Raw genomic sequence first — 12721 nt, 5'->3', positions numbered from 1 at the left:
ATGCACATGCCATGCACACAACATGCACATGACTTGCACATAATATGCATAAAACTGGAGATTGGGGAGGGAGCTGCTTCTAGCATTTATATGATACCATTTATGACATACTATTAGTATAGTGGATGCAATTACAACATAATCCACAATGATCACATATATCCAAAACATTGCAATTTGGACATACAAAACTCATAATGTCAAATTCATTAACCAAAATAATCATATCGTATGTAACGACAGTAGTATGTACATTACCATTTACATAGTCAAATTCTATACATATAAACCAAAAAATTGACATAAGGGTGCTGCAATGACCTTAATATATTTGCCTCAAGCACATAATAGAAGAAGATGATGGATGGTTACATATCGATAAAACTGAGCAAACAACAAAATCCACTTCGAAAACGGATTTCAAGCAATGACTGTATTAATGTTTTTGGAGTTCTTGTAGGATTTCATGAAGCAACAAACTTCCTTATTAGTGATGCATATGAGATCCCTGGATAGCAAAATATGTTGCTTAATACATGATTCATATGTAAAAGTAAAACGATTCATATGTAAAACTAAGACATTCATATGTAAAAATAACACCAACATCAATCTGTTCAAAGTAAACCACCACATATGGCCAATTGTATTCCTTACAAAGTATGAAAGGTTCACTTACATTTCTTATGACAAATCCTCTTCAGACAGAGCTTACTTTTTGTCAATCTCGTTACCTAGTACCAACAACGGAATACCATTTACCGAAGCCTTACTTAAGAAGTCATGAACTTCTCTTCTTGAGATTGGCAAGTTATCATAATCACTAGCATGTCATGCCCCGGACCCAGAGTCGGTGGAACCCCACACTCGGCGCGTGAATAAAAGTAAAATAGAACTAAAAACGTAAAATAAGAACTTCTCTTATACAAATATCTATTACAAAATCCTTACAGAGTGTACAAAAATAAGGAAAACTCTTAAATCCCTTGTCTAACCCAATCTCAGCTCATCTAGCAATTGTCTTGTCAAATAACATATCTTATCGACGATGATTCTTGGCAAATCTCAGTATAGGTGGCTACCTTTGAGGGTATAATCCTTATTCTATCTTACTGTACTTTACTTATGCTCTGACATCACGTGTGAAATGGGTTCATCCTCGCTCACAGTGCACTCTTTAAATTAGGCACTTTTAGTTTTAAATTTATTCACATTTTCCACTACACTACACTTTATGGTTTCATCACATTGCAGGTGTCGGCAAGCACAGTTCGATTTGGAGTTCAAGTGGGCATTCCGGGTCGGGGTGTGTCACATCATCCACAACATAACTGCAACATGAAAAAAGGGACAAATTTAACAGAAGAAAAAATTGCTTTCGAAAGATAAAACATTTTATGGAAGACTGACAATCATATCTCTGCATATGTAAACAAAAGACTAACAATTCTAGTGTCTCACCAGCAATAACTACATGTTTATTGTGATATTTGGGAAACAAATAAACATCCAAATGATATGCCTACAAAATGTACAAGTAAAAGGAGACATACACAATAGAGAAAATTGCACCAACAATATCTTTCCCACATGATTCCAAACCTTGGTTCACCACCAAGATCCCACAACTTTATTGTGACATTCTCCTTTCTTACTTTCTTCATCCAACCTATAGACAAAAGAGATTGCCTTAAGTGAGATAATTGTGGCAACTCAAATGACGAGTATTGAAGATAAAAGATGGCATACCGTCGGGATCATGTCTTCACTATATCCACCAATCTTAAAATAAAATTAAATAGTCAAACCGTTCCACCACCTTCGTTTTATCCCATAAACTAATTTGTACTAAAACATGTTTAACATGAAAACTGCAATCAAATATTCAAGAATAAACAACGAGAATATAAACATTGTCAAATTTATCTAGAGAAATAAGACAAACAATAAGCATTCGTAAGAACGATTCCATCACAAACTAAAATTGTCACATATTCTCAAATAAAAATTAGTATACACATAAATTAATTGTAGTTGCGATTCATGTATGAAAAGTAAGAACCGTAAGTTCTATGGCAGTAGCATACAACTCAAGAGACAATCAATAAACATGTGTTGTGTCCAAACACATTAATATAATGAATGCCATGAAATACTAGAGATGCAAAGTATCATATATGCAAGTAATCTTAGCAAACATGATATTTATATTTATACTAATCATAATCAACAGGGGCTCTAGTCATACACTAGAGATGCGAAGTTTCATATAAACAAGTAGTTGGAACAAACATGATCTTTATGTTTATACTAATCAAGTTTCATATATACAAGTAATTTCTAAAGTAGTTCAATTTTGCTAACGTAAAATAGAATTCAACTTTCGTTTTATATGCAAAGTTTCATATATGCAAGTAATATGTGCAAACAAGGTGTTTATATTTATACTAATCATAATCATCAGGCTCCAGTTAAATTTCCAACACTTTCTTTTTATTCCATAAACCAATTTGTACTAAAACATGTTTAACATGAAAACTGCAATCAACTTGTGAAGATTACAAAACGAGAATGTAAACATTACCAAATTTATCCAGAGAAATAAGACAAACAATAAGTATCTATACGAACCATTCCATCACAAACTGAAATTGTCACATGATATATTTTCTAACAGATTCTCAAATAAAAATCAGTATGCACATAAATTAATCGTAGTTACAATTCAAGTATAAGGACCGTTAGTTCTTTGACAGTAGCATACAATTCAAGAGACAATCAATAAACATATGCCTTATCCAAACACATTAGTTTAATGAATACTATGAAACACAAGAGATGCAAAGATTCATATATGCAAGTAATCTGAGTAAACATAATGTTTATGTTTATACTAATCATAATCATTAGGTTCTCCGGTTATACAGTAGAGATGCAAAGTTTTATATATGCCAGTACTTTGAGCAAATATGATGTTTATGTTTATACCAATCAAGCTTAATATATGCAAGTAATTTGGAAAGTTGTTCAATTTTGCTAATGTAAAATAGAATTCAACTTTCGTTTTATATGCAAAGTTTTATGTGTGCAAGTAATCTGAGCAAACATGACGTTTATGTTTATACTAATCAAGTTTCATATATGCAATTAATTTAATGATTGCTATGAAACACTAGAGATGCAAAGTTCCATATATGCAAGTAATTTGAAATATTGTTGAATTTTGCTAAAGTAAAATAGAATTCAACTTTCGTTTTATATGCAAAGTTTCATATATGCAAGTAATTTGAGCAAACATGATGTTTATGTTTATACTTGATGAGTCCATATTATACCACATATTTTACCGTGTTCTTAGTTATAGTTTATTGGTTATTTTGGTAGAATTTTGATACTTTGTTATATATTTTAAATATAGGACATTCGAATTTCTCTGGAGCAAAAAGTGATCAAACGGATGAAGTTTGGAGTGATTTCAATTGGAAGATGTTTGTGAGTCTTTTAAGATGATTGGATCAAAGTTTTAGATTTTTCTACCAAGCCATTTAACCATGGCGATGCAATAAAAGCCCAGCGCACAACTTTCCAGAATTGATGTTTATGGACATTTTGAGTATTTCGGAGGTCAAGATGACATATTTTGAGGAAGATTCCTTATGATAATTTGTTAGGGACATCTCAAGCTTTTAAAAGAAACCTTTTGAGACCAAATCGGAGTTGATTTGGTTAGTCAAAAGTCTGATTTTCTGAGAATTTCGAATTTCAATTCAATACTAATCATAATCATGAGGCTCTAGTCATATAGTTTGAATAGTCAAACTGTTCCACCATTTTCGTTTTATCCCATAAACCGATTTGTACTAATACATGTTTAAAATGAAAACTGCAATTAATTATTCAAGAATGCACAATGGGAATGTAAAGATTGTCAAATTTATCCACAAAAATAAGACAAACAATAAACATGTGTAAGAACCATTCCATCACAAAATAAAATTGTCACATGAAATATTTTCTAATAGATTCTCAAATAAAAATCAGTATGCACATGAATTAATTGTAGTTACGATTTATGTATGAAAAGTAAGGATCGTCAGTTCTATGGCAGTAGCTTACAATTCACAATTCAAGAGACAATCAATAAACACACATCTTGTCAAAACACATTAATTTAATGAATGCTATGAAACACTAGAGATGCAAAGTTTTATATATGCAAATAATTTGAGTAGACATGATGTTTGTGTTTATACTAATCATAATCATCAGACTCCAGTCATACACTAGAGATGCAAAGTTTCAAATATGCAAATAATTTGAGCAAGCATGATGTTTATGTTTGTACTAATCAAGTTTCATATATGCATGTAATTTGGAAAGTTGTTCAATTTTGCTAATGTAAAATAGAATTCAACTTTCGTTTTATATGCAAAGTTTCATATATGAAAGTAATCTGAACAAAAATGATGTTTATGTTTATACTAATCAAGTTATATATATGCAATTAATTTAATGATTGCTATGAAACAATAAAGATGCAAAGTTTCATATATGCAAGTAATTTGAAAGTTGCTCAATTTTGCTAATGTAAACTATTCAACTTTTGTTTTATATGCAAAGTTTCATATAAGCAAGTAATCTTAGAAAACATGATGTTTATGTTTATACTAATCATAATCATCAGGATCTAGTCATATAGTTTGAATACTCAAACCGTTCCACCACGTTTGTTTTATCCCATAAACCAATTTGTACTAAAACATATTTAGCATGATAACTGCAATCAACTATTTAAGAATACACAATGTGAATGTAAACATTGTCAAATTTATCTAGAGAAATAAGACAAATAATAAGCATGCGTAATAAACCATTCCACCACAAACTAAAATTGCGACATGATATATTTTCTAACAGTTTCTCAAATAAAAATCAATATACACTTAAATTAATTGTAGTTACGATTAATGTGTAAAAAGTAAAGACCGTCAATTCTATGGCAGTAGCATACAATTAAAGAGACAATCAATAAACATATTCCTTGTCCAAACACATTAATTTAATGAATGCTATGAAACACTAGAGATGCAAATTTTCATATATGAATGTAATTTCGATTTTGTTAATGAAAAATAGAATTCAACTTTTGTTTTATATGCAAAGTTTCATATATGCAAGTAATTTAAGCAAACATGATGTTTATGTTTATACTAATGAAGTTCATATATGCAATTAATTTAATGATTGCTATGAAACACTAGAGATGCAAAGTTCCATATATGCAAGTATTTGGAACGTTGTTTAATTTTGCTAATGTAAAATAGAATTCTACTTTCGTTTTTTTATATTCAATTTTGCACATATGCAAGTAATATGCACATACATGATGTTTATGTTTATACTATTCATAATCATCAGGCTCCAGTCATAAAGTTTGAATAGTCAAACCGTTCCACCACTTTTGTTTTAATTCATAAACCAATTTGTACTAAAACCATTGTTCTAAAAGTCCCCGCCTTGGTGATAGGCGGCTGGTCACCGTCCCAATTAATGCCTATGCATTTGAAAATTAAGAAAGGGCGCCTAGACCTGTTGAGACACTCGCCTAGACCACCTAGGCACCCACCTAGCCCGCCCAGACTCGCCTAGGTTGTGACTCACTTAGACAGAAAATAGATAATTTTCATTTGCATGTTAATTTTTTTCAATAAATTGTGAGTGACTTGTTGAATACAAATGAATCATAGTTACGATTTATGTATGAAAAGTAAGGATCGTCAATTCTATGGCTGTAGCATAAAATTCAAGTGACAATCAATAAACATACGCCTTGTCCAAACATATTAATTTAATGATGCAATGAAACACTAGAGATGCAAAATTTCATATATGCAAGTAATTTAAGGAAACATGATGTTAATGTTTGTACTATTCAAGTTTCATATATGCAAGTAATTTGGACAGTTGTTCAATTTTGCTAATGTAAAATAGAATCAACTTTCGTTTTATATGCAAAGTTTTATGTATGCAAGTAATCTAAGCAAACATGATGTTTATGTTTATACTAATCAAGTTTTATATATGCAATTAATTTAATGATTGCTATGAAACACTAGAGATGCAAAGTTTCATATATGCAAGTAATTTGGAAAGTTGTTTGATTTTGCTAAAGTAAAATAGAATTCAACTTTCGTTTTATATGCAAAGTTTCGTATATGCAAGTAATCTGGGCAAACATGAGGCTCCAATCATATGGTTTCAATGGTCAAACCATTCCACCACTTTTGGTTTATCCCATAAACCAATTTGTACTAAAACATATTTAACATGAGAACTACAATCAACTATTCAAGAATACACAACGAGATGTAAACATTGTCAAATTTATCCAGAGAAATAAGACAAACAATAAGCATGAAAAAGAAACCATTCCATCACAAACTAAAATTGCCACATAATATATTTTCTAACAGTTTCTCAAATAAAAATCAGTATACACATAAATTAATCATAGTTACGATTCATGTATAAAAAGTAAGGACCGTCAATTCTATGATAGTAGCATACGATTCAAGAGACAATCAATAAACATATTCCCTGTCCAAACACATTAATTTAATTAATGCTATGAAACACTAGAGATGCAAAGTTTCATATATGCATGTAATTTAGAAAGTTGTTCAATTTTGTTAATGTAAAATAGAATTCAACTGCAACAATTATTATATCAAATCTTGTTGTATAGCCTATTTAACTGATAAAATATAATGGGGAGAGAGACGGGTACAATTGTTGAAGGAAATTTTGTGAAAAAAATGTTCATTTGAGCAACATCTACGACATGCAATTAACAATTAAAGGCGGAATCATGCTTGTATGTACTCCAAAACAAAACATTACCTATGAAATTCAAAGCCTAGTAGAAGGGTGAACCAAGACTCAACTCAAAACAAAGTGAGTTGAGAAACTTTATACCTTTGTTGATTCCTCTTTGCATAAGCAAAGGCTAATCACCCAAAGAGAGCCTTCATTCTTGCTTCTTAGCTCCATGGATTTCTTGGATGAGGATGGTTGAAAGGATTCTCCAAGTTCCTAAAGTTGAGAACCTCTAAGTCTCCACACCAAGGTAGGACTTGAAGAAGAGATGAGTGACCTAGGGGAAGTAAGATTGCTAGCTAAAATCCTCTAGGGTGGCCGGCCTCTTAGAGAGAAAATGGAGCTTGTGTTATCATCTTTTCTCCAAAAGAAACCCTAAGGATGAAATGGCTATAAAGTTGCCTCTATACCACCTCACAATGGAGTGGCAAACTTGCAATTAAGCCAAGTTCACTACCCCTCTCTATATGGCCGGTTTTCCCAAGCCTTTGGTCTGTTTTGGGTTTCTTGAATTTTGTTTGTTAAGTTGTCATGCAACTTAAGCTAATGGGCTTGATGATTCGAAGCCCAATTTGGGCTTTAAGGCCCAAAACTAACTCAAGGTTTAAAACGAACTTATTCGTTTGATTAATTAACATATTAATTAATTCTTGCTATAAACAATTAAACCATTTAATTGTCCTTACTCATCTCCGTTGTTTCTTCAATCTCTACCTTACATGGTGTACGATCCATTAGGTTCCTTTTAGCGAGGCAATGGGCGATTAGAACTCTTTCAAATCGATTGTGAATTGAAACTTACTTTCAATTCTTCCTTTAGTGATTATATACGTTTAGGGCTCCACAAACCATGAGTGACACCTAGCAGTATGTCATGGTTACCCAAGCTAATCAGAAGAGGTGGATAACCTATTCAGTTTAGGATTACAATGCAATACGGTCTTTCTCTAATACAATACTCTTGACCATATTGTTTGGTTTGATAGTTTATTCATGTCTACTATCCAATGTGATTCTCTTACTTATATGATTACCTTGAATGTGATTTGGAACGACTTCCTAAATCTTATTCATACTCTGGCCAGAGATTCTTAATCATATCATAGAGTATTCTCCCTCAAACAGTTTGAAGGTTAGAGATCCCTTGTTGCGCATTCACTTGCCTCCATGGCTAAGTGGCTTAACCCCAACTATGCCGTGGACACCCTCTGACGGAGTGACTTTGACATAGTCAAAGATCAAGGACCTAACCACAAGACAACTATGATGCCTCAGGTCAAATGACTACTTTGCATTATCCCAACCATAAGTTCTCATGTGACATGAGTATGAGAACTCCTTGTTGATCGTGTTCAGTGGACTCATTCTCTATTGAGCACCTACATGCTTGTCTTGGTGTCAGTCACACCAATGACTCAAGACCAGTCACTCTCCCTAGGAGAAGACATAACACGTCAATGCCCAATTGGCAATCCTATGATCAGGAACGTTTAGGATATGTATACGGAAGAGAATGGTCTCATGAATATAACTTCTTTAGATCGCATTCTCCCAATTACATATTCCTTGGACTTATCGTTTAAGCGTATAACATTTATATGAGACGGCTTCAAACAATAATCTTTGCCCTTTAAATTAAACTATATTAGTTTAACATGTGAAATGTCCGTAAAGTATCATCATATGATTGGTTTTAGGGCATATTTCCAACAGTTGTAAGGAGAGAGAGAGAGAAAGAGATTTTGAGGTGTGTATTATCTCACCCCCATTGTGCCTTTATGTTTAGTACTAGGAAAGGTAAAATCCTTACCCAATAGGTATTACAACTTAAGCATGAAACTATTTAAAATATAAGATATGGTAGAATCTCATTCCTAACCTTAGGAACAAATCTGTATTTATTGCATTAACAACATACATTCCATTATTATCAACAACACAATAAGGATTGATGCAAAAATTATAGCAACTAAACCATTAAACTTGTCTTAAGATTGTTAGAAAATTAGGGTCTAATTGCTATATTAATCACATATAAAATTCATAAATTAACATGTAAGTCAACCAAATGTTAAATAAACAATGACATAATGGATTAGAAAAACCTAAAAATCGGTCGAGGCAAATGTTAGACATTATGTCCTTAAGATTAGTTTACATCCCACTATGGTGCTCATGGTTAATCAGAGTTTGTCTCCTAGGATACAACAACCACGTCTTTGTAATAGTAGCACTCCAAATCACAAGGCTCCATTGATCCACGATTGTTTTGAAAACTCTCTCAAATGGATTCAATGAGACTCTAATGTTTGGTGCACTCTATGTATGATTATGTAAACAATGAAAAGTTATTTAGTGATTGTAAGGGGCTTCCCTATTTATAGAAGTTGAGATGCCTCTTTGGAAAGGATGTGACTATCTCATGAAGAGTAAAAAATTGCAACTCTTTATTTGCATTAGGATAGACACATCTTTTCACCAAAATACACCACTTCTAATTTCTATTCGCAAAATCATATTGATTTGGAGGCAGGAGGTGTGGGGTATTCGTTGTATTGGTGAGTAACATTTTTCTACTGTTTTCCAATTGAAGTTGAAAGGTACAAGTCATGGAGATTGCTTGAAACCTTGAGTGCAAATTCGACATCACTCTTTTTTATTGGAGATTTTAATGAAATCTTGAAAGCAGATGAGCAAGAGGGTGGTGACTTACGAAGTGAAAGGAAAATGGTAGGATGTCGTAATGCAGTGTTATCATGCCAATTCCTCAATTTGGGTTACATTGGTAATAAATTTACGTGAGCTACTACGAGGAAACAAAGTGAGACTTGATCGGGATTTACCTACATAGGATTGGATTGATCTTTTTCCTATGTCCAAAGTTACACACTTAAAGCCTACATCCTCAGATCATCTTCCCTTACTCTAGGAATGGGTAGTGGCAAAAAAGATAGCAAAGAAGAAATTGTTTCGCTATGAGGAACGTTGGCCAATAGTGGACAGATGCTCTGATGCCGTGCAGGGGGGTTGGAATATGGAAATCAGTGGGCCGACAAAGTTTCAAGTCACGAAAAAAATCAAAGTGACGATGATTCAATCAGTGGCAGATCCAAAAAATCAGATCAGGAGGGGCCTTTAAGCCATAGAAAGATTAGCCTGTTAAATATAATTAATGGGAGAAAATTAAAGGTTTTGTTTTTTGTATTGGTATGGAAAATTTTAATCAAACAAGAATGGTGGAGCTTTAAATTTTGTATGAAAAACCTAGTATTGAAATGAATAAATCATAAAAACAAAACTTGTTTACAAGCTTTGATAAAAAAAAAAAAGAATTAACACATTAGAGTCATACAAAAATTTAAAATCACGACTTAAAATTAGATTTTACCCTTGACTGTATAGGCCTTTTTTATATCTAACTAGCCAGAAAAGAGGGTAGGATTTTTATATGTTAAAAAAGTAAGGTTTAGTTTAATATGGTAAAAAAAATAGGAAAACTAATGAAAAAGACTTGAAAAATTTTAGTTTTAATAAAAAACCATGTTATAAGCTTTGTTTAATGATTAGTACAAGGCCCATATTAAAGTAGTCCAACTAAAAAAGCACAAACTATAATAAATTATGATTTGTCGATTTTACCCAACTTTTTTAGGTTAAGTTCCAGATTGAAGTTGTTAATGGAGTTTATCGTTGTTTTGCAGACCTTCTTTTTTTTCTTTGAAACAAAAATATAGATCCTCATGCTATTTAATTTATATTTTTTATTATTTCGTTGAAATGTGATCGTTGTTATTATTCATAGTGTACTCGGGGTACTATTTTTTAATTTTTCATCGTTAGTGGAGTTCATTGTTTGTTTCTCTAGAAAATAAATTTGAAATCTTCATGCTATTCAATAATAACGATGGGTCACTGTTTCTAGACTGTAAAAATAAACAGTTTCTGGATTGTAAGTAACACTGTTTCTGGAATCTAAGTTACTGTTTTTGGATCCAAATGAAATAGACACACTGTTTCTTAAATGTAAGCTAGAAAAGAAATAGTGAAATTCACTGTATTTGGATTCAAAGCAAAATAAGCACCATATTTCTTAAATATAATTAACTGATGCATGAAAGAAAAGAAACAGTGAAAGGTTAAAACATAGATTGTTTCTGAAACTAAGTTATTGTTTCTAGAATCTAAGTCACTGTTTTTGGAATTTAAGTCATTGTTTTTGGAATTTGAGTCACTATTTCTGGAATTTAAGTCACTGTTTGGTTCTTTTCGTTACAGATATAGTGTTTGTTTGTGCACAGCGAAAACAAACACTGTATCTAATTTTTTTTTCCAGAAATAGTGTTATGTTTTGGGTTATCTAGAAACAGTTTTATGTTTTGGTTTTTTTTTTTCCAAACACTTTTTCGCTGGTTTATGCCATTAAACTTCTTTGAACTTGTTTTGGCAGCTTTGTTTCGATGAATGCTTCATTTTTTCAACTTTGATTTGAACTTTGATTTGGTTGTTTTTGAAATGGGGGAATTCAATTTGATAGGATGACATGGAGTTATTATGGCGGTTTCGTGCGGGGTTGAGGTTGGTGAAGAGTCAAGACAATATCAAATCATTTAGGGGTATTTACGGAAGTGTAGATTTGTAGTGGGTTAAGCTTGTAAGTTTGACCCGTGGACAATAGTTTTGGATGGTTTTTCATTAAACTTTTAACCCTTTTGGTTAAAAAACATTTTGGGATGATTTTTGGTTAAATATTTGTTGGCCCAAGCCCTTTTCATTAAAGCTCCTAAAAAAAATAAGGCAAATTATAAGAACTTTTTTTTCCTTTCAGTTTAAAAAAATCTAAAAAAAACGCTAGAATGCTAGGAATTTTCTAACCCAGACCATTTGGAGTTGCAAAATCCCAGTAGCCAATGAGCCACATGCTCATTTTTGTAAAACCTTGCAGAGAGTACGTACATAAGTTGAATTTTCAGGGTAGAGCGGGGCCATCACTGACCTCTATGTGGCTCCGCCACTAGATTTAATTATTACAATGGGCGAAGCAATCAACTAGAACTTTGCCAAAGGAAAATTGCGGCCACGGAGGACAAATTAAATACTTTGTTGGGACAACCATTGCTCAGAGACAAGAACTTTCTTTGTAGCTAAATTCTATGCTTGCCCAAGAGGGGGCGTTCTGGAGACAAAGGTCAAGAGAAAATTGGTTACGCTTGGTGGACCAAAACACAAAATACTTCCATCAAAAGGCGAATAAATGGCAAAGGCAAAATTGTTTGCATGGTTTGTTTGATGAGATTGAGGATTGGCATGACAATTAATCACGTATGGAAAATGTTATTGTTGATTATTTTACAAAGCTTTTTCATTCGGTGGATGATATCGAAATGACGGAAATATTGGAGACTATTTACCTTAGAGTCACGACAACCATGAATGAAGAGCTTCTTGCTCTGTTTACTGACAAAGAAGTTAAGCGAGTGTTGTTCCAAATGCATCTAACTAAGGAGTGGGCTAGATGGGATGTCGCTAGGTTTTTATCAAAAGCAGTGGGAGATTGTGGATCTTAATGTGTGTAATGGTGTGAGGTCAGTCTTATCATGGGGACTTTGCTTCGGAAAATTAATTTTACTCATGTGACTGATCCTAAAGACAAAAGAGCCAACTCAAATGACCCAACTCAGGCTAATCAGTTTGTGCAATGTAATTTATAAAATTTACTCCAATGTTCTTACAAATACGCTTAAGGTGGTGTTACCAAAGATAATTTCGCAAAACCAAAGTGTCTTTGTTTTTGGAAGATTGATTTCAGATAATTGTATGGTTTCTTTGGAAATCGCACATTATATGC

Source organism: Malus domestica, chromosome 15 (genome assembly GCF_042453785.1).
Source record: "Malus domestica chromosome 15, GDT2T_hap1".
In the NCBI taxonomy this organism is placed as follows: Eukaryota; Viridiplantae; Streptophyta; class Magnoliopsida; order Rosales; family Rosaceae; genus Malus; species Malus domestica.
This window is presented reverse-complemented; position numbering follows the sequence as displayed.